This window comes from Amphiprion ocellaris, chromosome 3 (genome assembly GCF_022539595.1).
Source record: "Amphiprion ocellaris isolate individual 3 ecotype Okinawa chromosome 3, ASM2253959v1, whole genome shotgun sequence".
Classification (NCBI taxonomy): Eukaryota; Metazoa; Chordata; class Actinopteri; family Pomacentridae; genus Amphiprion; species Amphiprion ocellaris.
In genome coordinates, this window is record NC_072768.1 from 13701276 (window position 1) to 13711211 (window position 9936).

The following is a 9936-nucleotide window of genomic DNA, read 5'->3' on the forward strand; positions in this document are numbered from 1 at the left end:
TTAAACATTTAAAAAATACAAAACATTTAATTAGATTATTAAACCTTTAAAAAGACAGAACATTTAATTTAAAAAAATAATGTTTAATTAGAAAATTACATCTTACATTTCTTAAATCTTTTTAATAATAAAACTTTTTAAAAGTTTTATTGTATTAATTTTTTTTCCTTTGATTTAATTGCTTTTTGTGATGTAGTTTATTTCTTTAATCTTCTTTTTCAGTCAAGATTTTAACCCCAACCTTAAAAATGAAATAAACCCTTAAATCACAATGAAAATACTTCTGTTGTCACAATCATGAGTTAGTCAATTATTCAGTTTATCAATTCAACTTTATTTGTTTAGCACCTTTTACACAGATGACAAAACTAAACAAGCACAGAGAAAAAAACTATGCTAAAACTATGATTAAAACTCAAAAACATTTTTAAAAAAAAGATTGAACATGGTAATAAAATATGTTGTGTCCAGGGGATGGAGGGAGTTTATTGAAGTCTTCTTGGGCTCACATGGTAAATCATGTAAAATATAAACTTGATATTCAGTCTAAGGAAACTGCAGAGCGACAGAAGAACCAACAATGTCTCCTGTTTTCTCCTTTAATGAGTCGACTCTTCTTGTGCTTTCAGACCAAAGAACTACAGACTCTTCACAACCTGCTCAAACTCTTGGTACAGGACCTCACCACACGGGTCAAGAAGGTTTCCGTCTCCTTTCTACTCTGAAGCTCACCTTCTCCTGCTCAAACTGCTGACAAATGTTTCTGCTGCTCTAAAGTCTGGTCTCCAGAACTTCCTAAAAACTCTGAGTCTCTTCTGCTGCAGGTTGCTTTGTAGAACTGTTGCAGAAAACCTCACTAAACCACATGGAGGGGTGTCAAGATAGTCATCCAAATGAAACCATACAAAAACCAAACTAGTACAACCCAAACACTAAAGTCTCCTGCAGCCTACCAGAAAACCTCTGAGAACAGAGAATCAGGACAGGAACTCTTACCTTCTGGACAACCAACGTTGGTTCACAAACAAGAATACAGAATGTGTCTGACCAAAAACCTCTGAAGACTCACTACAGCCAAGATAAAGACACAACTCAGCTGTACCAAATCCACTAATCACTGCACACATTAGCACCATGTGCTAACTGTGGCTAAAGAACCACATTTACCAAGACTACTATCCAGTACAAAGCCCTAAAACACACCAAGAAACACATTAAAGACAATTTTACTGCTGGAAGCTGCAAGCCAACGCCTAAAGAACAGACTAAAGCAACGGAGCCAAACCCGGTTCAGTGGAGAACAGAAGCAGAGGAAATGTTTGAATGCAGCTAAATAAAGCAGGAAGACACCGAGCTGCTCAGGTGTTCCTGATAATACCAAGTTGCTCAGGTGTTCCTGATAACACCAAGCAGCCACCTGGACAGCCAATAGGAACACAGCTTACTGGAAGTCCAGAGGGCAGGGTTAGTGAAGGAAATTTAGTTTAAAGTTGAAGCAGAAAGTTCACAAAGAAAGTTGAAAACCACCTTCTGATACCTGAAATCTCTGAGTTTTCACACAAAGAACACCTGAACATGTCAAACTGGCTTCATAGTAGAACCATCATTGTAAAAACATCATAGTATGGTGTGTTGCTCAAAAAACATTAAGACCCGGCTGTCTAGGGTCGCTGAGGAGCAACACAAAAACAGGACAAACGCTGGTTTCCAGGGGGTTAGGCGGCTATTTATTCGAAAGAGTAAGTTTACAACAACACAACATGTGAGCAGAAAAATCACAAAGTCTGTCTTTAGTTCAGCTGAAAATATTAGCTTTTGTCTTTTTTATTGACCAAACTTTTCAGGAAGTACATGAAGAATAATTAAAGCTCTCATGTAGAAGTCCAACTTATTTTGGATCCTTGTGGAGAGTTTAATCTTAGAGTTTGTAAAGCTGTTGAGTTTTTAGTCACATGGATTGTTTTGACATTTAATAACCGAGTCCTGAAATAAAATTACAGTTGTGGATTACTGTCATTTAGTCTGGACTAAACAAATAACAGCAGCATAAATCTCAAACGTCATTATGAGGAGTCTGGATTGAGGTTTCTCACTTGATAATGATCAAAACATGAAATTTAGGTTGGTTTAAAGGAATATTCCACCTTAAATCTTCCAATGTTGACCTAAAAGGTTGATCTGATGGTATATTCTACTCAACATCCTGGAACATTTACCTAAAAGGTTGGTGTAATGGTATATTCCCAAAAGAACCCTTGAACATTGGTCTTAATGGTATATTCCACCCAAAATACTTGCACATATACCAAGAAGCCAGTTTAAGGGAAATGTAGACCTAAAAGGATTGTTTAAAGGAATATTTAAATGATTATTTTCATTATTTAATAATCTGTTATCAGTCAGAACCCTGGCAAACTTATTTTCATCAGTTTTTTTAGTGGAAGTCACAAATAAAGGAGCTCTTGGTTTTTCCTGGCGTTACTAAGTCAAAAGCTGCTGTTTCAACACAGACATGTTCACATGCATCCACAAACCTCTCAGCACTCAAACACCCACAGACAGGAGGCCGGCTGGGCCGAGGCTCGGCGGCGTCCTCAGACCCACGAGTCGGGGAGTCGCTGAACTTGTTGGTCCGGTTTGAAGGCCTCCGTGTGGTCCAGTAGAAGTCCACGTAGTCAGTGTTGGCTTTGAACTGCAGCGACTGGCCTCCATCAGGTGGACCAGCTCGTCCTCGTAGGACTCCTCCTGGAGCCTTGAGGGAACCACAGGAACATTCAGTAGCTGTTGGAGTTCTTCCTGTCAGGCTCATGGTAGAACGGCTCTGAAGAATCTTGTACTTGTCTTATCTGGAACAATCTAACATCCTAAACTGTTAACAGCAGTGTAAAGAAGCAAACACTCAGGCATAGATTAGGACTCAAACTAGATTTATTTTAGAAAACAAATCAGCTTAGAGGCATTTGTTCACACATGTGGCTGAATAGGAGGCCGTCCAATCAGATTTGAGGTCTTCACTCTGTAGGTTGGTTGTTCGGTGAGACTCTTGGACCTCCATCAGCTGACGTGGATGTTTGATGGTCTTCTTCTCTAGTGCCAGATGATTCATCCATGAATTCAGCAGCTACAGACTGAAATGAAGCTCATGCTGCCGTTATTGAATTCTTGTTCCAGATCAAATGTTCAGAGCTCACCTTGAATGCAGCCGTCTGCTGTCTGATAGTTTTTCTCATTGTAGTCTTCAATAAAGTCTTTTTCCTCATGTCAGGATGTGGTGAGACTCTTTCTCAGTCTCTGCAGACGTCCCTCATTGTGCATCTCCAGAGAAGAAACAGAAAAACTGATCACTGCTTCAGCATCACAAACACTCTCCAGCATTGAGAGTGTTTTAGGAATTCATTCATTGTGTTGTGATCTTTGAAGGAGCAGAAACTTTACAGCTGCCAAAGATATGAGCTCCAATTCTGGATGTTTTAGGAAATGAAGTTCATCAAATGAACACTTGATTATTGCTGATAACGCTCATTAAATTACTGAAGAAATCCAACATAAAAACCTGCAAACTCTCAGGCAGCTTTTGTTAAAGTTTGTCTATAATTCTATCATCATGTTCTGGAACCAGGACTCTGCAGAAGTTCCTTCAATAAAATACTTGTGTGTTTCCATTTAAGGCCTCAAGTTTGAACGTACAGCAGAGGATTAGAAAGGAGTGATTTTAATATTTAAATCAGTCCAGTAAATGTTTGGCGTGAAAATTATTAAAATTTTGATTTAGATAGATTTGTGTCAAATAATATTGTAGAGTCTCACTTAAATATATCCAAATGAGTTCAGTGTATTTACATTTTATAGAATATTTGATTTCTTAATCTCAATACTGTAGGGTCTGACCCTAAATATTATAATAATGATGTCAATTTAAATAATATTTTAGTGCAGAGTCATAAACTTTAATCAGCTAAACTTGCATAATAAATATCACTGCACAATCTTAACCTGAACATTCATATTATTGAGGTAAATTTACATAAATCATGATATTCTAGAGTCTTAACTGGAATATTTCTAACATTAATCTTTTTGTATTGTGCTGATAAACAACAATAACCCCACTTTCAGATAATATTTGTCTGTGATTGTGAGACTAAATTCCTCCACATTCTGGAACTGGACTGCATTTCCCAAAATGGAAACATGGACAGAATTTAACACTCATGTATCCATGGCAACGCTAACGTTTCTGCTTCTTATCAAAGTTCACAACACAAGTAAAGGTTTTAATGTAAAACTTCAGGGATGACTGCTGACCATAAGTATTCTGATCAATACTTCATGATCAATATCAGGACAGATGTTACAACTCCAGCTGTTCCATTAGACTGCAGTTATTCACAGAGAAATTAAAACATCACATTCCTCATAAAAACTAGATGAGACTTTTATTAAATAAAGTGTTGGTGAATAAACAGTGTAAAAAGTGCAAAGCAGCTCCATTAAATCAGGAGATGTGAGACTTCCACAGCATGGATCACCATCTGCTGTGTTGATTCATAGCTGAATGTCAGAATGAACTGAGATAGAAAAGCTGCTTTGAGCTGCAACATTACGGTCTGACAATCCAACACCATCACAGTTTTCATCTGGTTGTTTTGCTCCAACATGCTGTGAAGTTCAGTTTTTACCTGAATCAATACAGAGATTCTATTTCCAGCCAAGACTGAATAAAAATTAGAATGTTATGAGGTTATTAATGCAACTAAATCCTTTCAGATGGAAGGATTTACTTCTAAGTTCTAATTCAAGTTTCAGTTGGAGCACATTGCATTCACAAAGAAAAACAGCGATACCTTCATAGCAACATTTAATAAACCTAAAACTTACCTGTTGGCTCATTGGTGGAGTTTGTTACTGAGCATCTGAACCTTAAATCCAGTGAGACGACCATCTTCAGTCGAGGCCAGTCAGAGAACTTCAAGACCTTCCATCAGCTGGACCAGATGTGCCATCTCCCTCTGAACATCTGGATGACAGGAGAAAAGACAGAAATCAAACACAGATCACAGAAATACAATTTATTCACTTTCATCATTTTATAAAAGTAGCATGAATTTTATTAAAACTTGACAATATCAGTAATGAAAGTAAATGTTTTTATCTTGTGTTGAAGCTAAATTTAAAGTCAATTTTAATGACAGTTTATCCTGAGAGGAGTGAGAATGGAGCTTTTCTTTCCTTTTTAGAATATTCCCTCAAAATATTCTGTTTATTATTGGCTTTAGAAGCATTTTTCTTTACTTATTTATTTTTAGATACCTCAGACTGATGCACTTTGCTGGTTTGCAGATAATTTCATGTACAATGACAATAAAGATCTTCTATTATAACATATTTTGCTAAAACAAGAACTGCAAACCTTCTCAACCATCTCTCAGGCTGCAAAATTCCAACTGCAACCAAGAATTATCTGATGTAGTTATTATTATAATCTTTACTGAACCTGCCCTGGAATTAATAAAAATCTTTATATGGATATGATTTTCTCTGATGGGACCACTATGGAAGCCGTAGTAATTATTAACTATCCTTTGAAGGGAAAGATTAGGTCTTCTTCAGGTGGATAAGAAAAAAATGCTCTCCCTTAAAAAAAAACAAAACTGCATACAATAAAGTAAATCTCTTCTGCTCTGCATACATACTACACTTTTGTATAACTCTGGATGTCAGAGTAAAGGCAGACAGATCCACTGATCAGCCACAACATTCTGACCACTGACAGCTGAAGAGAACAACATCCATCATCTTGTTCTAATGCAATGTTCTGCTGGGAAACCTTGACATTCATGTGGATGTTTGATATGTACCACCACCTAAACACTGCAGGACAAACAACCCCCTAGTCTCCATGGCAACAGCAGTCCTTGATGCCAGCTGCCTCCCTCAGCAGGACAAACTAAACTGCTCAGCAGTGGTCCGAGGAACACGACAGAGCTAAGCTGTTCACCTGGGTTCCACACTCCCCACATCCAGATCTGATGGAGCATCTGTGGGATGGTCCAGGATCAGCCTGGTCTAGGTAGGACCCACCCTGCAACCCACAGGATCCACAGGACATCCCCAGAGGTTCTGATGAACCACTGGGTCAGAGGAGTTTTAGCAGCATAAAGGGACCAACACAGTATTAGTCAGGTGGTCAGAATGTTATACTGTTATATTGTCATGCTGATTATATGATCAGTAAATTTTACCATCAATTATAACATCCACATTGATCAGGAAAAAAAACAAACTATCAGTTCATTCAGAAACTGTGGGGTTAAACCTAAAAACACAGACCTCAACAGCAGTTTGTTTCAAAGCAGAACACCAGCTGGTTTTCACTAAAGAAGCTTTCAAAGCAACAATTAAATGACAGTTTTGTTCTCATTAAGTTCACAGTCAGCCAAAATAATGTACACACATCAGGAAAAGAAAAACTTTTATAAATATTTCATTTGTATAAGTACTTCTATACATCTAGATTCCTCTTTCTAAGTTTGATCAAATCACAACTCTGTGTCCTGTTGTACGATGTTTTCCCAACAGATGGCGCTACCCTCATGAATGGAGCATCAACAAGTGACGTCTACAACACAACAGAAATGTCTGGAAGCCAGTGGCCACCACTTTGAGCACCTCTTGTAATTGTAGAGGCCAAAGACAACTTTTATTAATCTCGTGATGTCTGAATAAATTTGGTATTGAAATATTTATGCAAGTTTTTCTTTTCCTGATGTGTGTAAACATTATTTTGGCTGACTCTGTATAATGGGTTTCTGACAGGTCACCAGGCAACATCTTTTTATAATAATGACAAACATACCTGCATTCTACAGGAGTGATTTTCCTCATGTGCAGGTAAAGATGTGTGAGGAGCTTAGAGATGACAGGAGCAGGAGTCATCCTCACTAATTCAGCTTCCACCTAGAAACAGAAAGACCACAAACACACTGATATACTCTCAAACGTTCAACCTCAAAATATCTGTTTAGGAAGTGTTGTGCTTCTAAATTCTGCTGAAAGCATTGACAGACATTCTCTTACAAGGTTGTGTAAAAAGCAGCCTGTCCTCTGAGCTACTGAGAAATCTTCCTGAACAAAGTTTCTACGTGTAAATCAGCTCAACAAAAACTAAAGCCTCAGTCAGAGATAACAGGTATCGCAAATTATAAAGAACTTTCTTTGTTAACTCAGACTTTCTGCTTCAACCTCACATAAAAAGGGGAGTTTAACTCGTCAGGTGACTGAAAATGAACAGCTTGTGCAGTTCTAGATCCAAAAGTAGGATGTTTCAACTCATGTTTTACTACAAATACATGCAGTAATAAATAAATACAATGGCCGGTTGTTAGTTTATTCACTATTAATGTCACTTTATATACTGGATTGAACTTGAGCAGTGGAAGAGAGAAGGAATTTAATGAAATTATGGAGATTCATAGAGGTAATGTTGCGCAATGTTAAGCGCAGTTTAATTCAAATCAGCTGAATGTTAAACTTCAGTGCAGCTCAGCGGGTTTCAGTTAACCTTAAAGTAAAATAACTTTTTTAAAAACTAAAATACACAGCAGAGAAATACGGGTTGAGAAGTTCATTCTTATAAGGAGGACAGCTGCAGCAGCAACTAACACAGGTGTTCAGCGGTAAGTTAGCCACCTGTGTTAATTAGCCCGCTAGCTAACTTAGCCGCTTAGCTAGCTAACGCGTCCGGACCAACTGCTCAAACACGACAAAACACAACTCTTCGCAAGTCGCTGACTTAACATACAACAAAATAACGGTACTGGTAAGTATTTGTCTTCTTACCGTGTTTTACTCCAAAAACAAGATCAACAGCAGCCAGAGATGCTACCAGACGTGCAGACCATAGATATACATAGTAGACTAGATACACTAGCGCGCTGTCTTCTATATTATCTATGGTCTGACCAATCACTGCTCTCTGGCTCCGCCCTCTGAGAATCTTGTTGTCGTTTGGCTCCACACTTGCTGATGACCACTTCCGGTCCCAGAAAATTAAAAAAAAAACGGACCTTTTTTTTCGTTTCTGTCTCTTACTGATTTTATTTTTTTGTTATTCTAAATATAAAATGACAATCAAAGCATTTTTAAAATTTCATATATCCCTTTTTGTTCATGAAAAGGAAAAACGCCTTGTATTTCAATTTTAATTTTTGTATTTTAAAACGAAAATCAAATAACCACTCGTTTTTTGTTTTTCAATACCCGCTTCAGAACGGAAAATCCAATTACCAGATCCGTACACGGACCTTGAAAGCTGCCAAATGGCTGCACAATTGATTCTGTATTGAGGTTATTGTCTGCTTCATGCTTGTCCTTTCTCAGAACAAGAATGAGCATTACCTGCATGTATGTCAAATTTACAACTGGGGACACTTTGGATGTGTCCTGACAACTTCTTCAAATGGATGATTTTGACTATCACTTTTCAAAAGTAAAAACTGTTAAACTGTTTATTTGCACAATAAGACAACATGCAGTGCAGTGTAAATACAGACAACAACATGGAAGCGGTATTCTGTGGCGTCTTTCAGCAGGGTAATGTGCTGTGCCACAAAGCAAAAATGGTTCAGGAATGGTTTGAGGAGTGGTATCTGATGTGTTACTTATCATATGGAATCTGGGATGTGTGGCCTATCACGATGGAATGTGTTCTCCTTTTAGAAGGTATCCTTATAAGGATACCTATGTCCAAGATATTGATTGATATTGCTCTTAGGGGCCTCTGTGTCCAGGAGAAAGAGTGACGGGGTCCTCTGTTTGCTATTTTGTTCTTTTAGCAGAAACCATTTGTTGTGACCTCATACTTGACCTTCTTGTCCAAAGCATATAAAATGACCACCAGCCCTTTGTTCGAGGGGAGATTCATATTGGCTGGGAAACTCTCCACAGGAAAACCATGGAGCCTGTTCAGATGCTGTCTTAGTTATGTAATAAATTATATCATAGGAGCACAACAACCAGTCTGAGGTGTTGACTTGGTCTCCAAATCTCAGTCCAATTTAGCATCAGTGGGATGTGCTGGACGAACAAGTCTGATCCATGGAGGTCCCACCTCATAACTTACAGGACTTAAAGGAGCTGCTGCTGACATCTTGGTGCCAGATACCTTCAGGGGTCTAGTGGAGTCCATGCCTCCACAAGTCAGGGCTGTTTTGGTAGTAAAAGTGGGACCAAGACAATATTAGGCAGGTGGTCCTAATGTTATGCCTGACTGGTGTATACCATTAAGTTACAAATAAACCCCAATTTAAGCTTAAAGCTTAGTCTAAAACGACCCAACAGCATCCATTAGAAATATAATAGAAACTTCCCAGCTCCTTCTCCTGTTGTCCATCTATTCCTGTGGATAAACTGGCTAATGCAGATTCTGATCCAAAATTATGACAAATGTTTAACCCAGGACTTGATATGTGCAGCACAACATAACTAAGAGTAAGCAAGAACCAACTTGTGGTGAGATTGTGACCTAACTGGAGTAGTTTCTAATGCCTAAATCCTTTCTATCTTGGACATCATGCTGTTTGAGTTGCTGTTAATTCTGACACTGCACATTTGAAAAAGAAAACAGTAAATAGTGCAAATAATGAAGACCTTTTAGAACATGTTTTTCATCTGAGGCATTATGTCCCCACTTTTCAATACAAAGCGATGCCCTTATTACTATGGAAAACTGTGTTATTCGGTATTAGATAAATACATAAGTATTCCCATGAAATAGCTATGACTATACAATAAAATCATAAATACATTTTTAAAAAGATATAACTGTTTTACTTTGAAAAGAACATTTATATGTTTATTCTATTTCAGAGGTCTTACATTTTATATGGCATTTTTTTCAGGCTTTATTTGATAGCCATATTTATTTCATTGTAATAT

At 37.7% G+C, this 9936-nt stretch overlaps 1 long non-coding RNA gene across 4 annotated transcripts; it reads right to left on the reverse strand.

Annotated features, from left to right (window-relative positions):
* Positions 1 to 2910: 2910 nt before the first annotated feature.
* On the reverse strand, positions 2911 to 6977 carry LOC129348152 (uncharacterized). Of its 4 annotated transcripts, XR_008600628.1 has the most exons (4): positions 6857 to 6977; positions 5999 to 6131; positions 3192 to 3315; positions 2911 to 3128 (listed from the first exon to the last, which is right to left on the reverse strand). It is a non-coding gene; the product is annotated as an uncharacterized LOC129348152 (long non-coding RNA). The 4 variants fall into 4 exon arrangements; XR_008600629.1 differs by lacking the exon at positions 5999 to 6131 and having other exon boundaries at positions 6857 to 6966; XR_008600630.1 differs by lacking the exons at positions 5999 to 6131; positions 6857 to 6977 and adding an exon at positions 4879 to 4986.
* Between the last annotated feature and the right edge of the window lie 2959 nt (positions 6978 to 9936).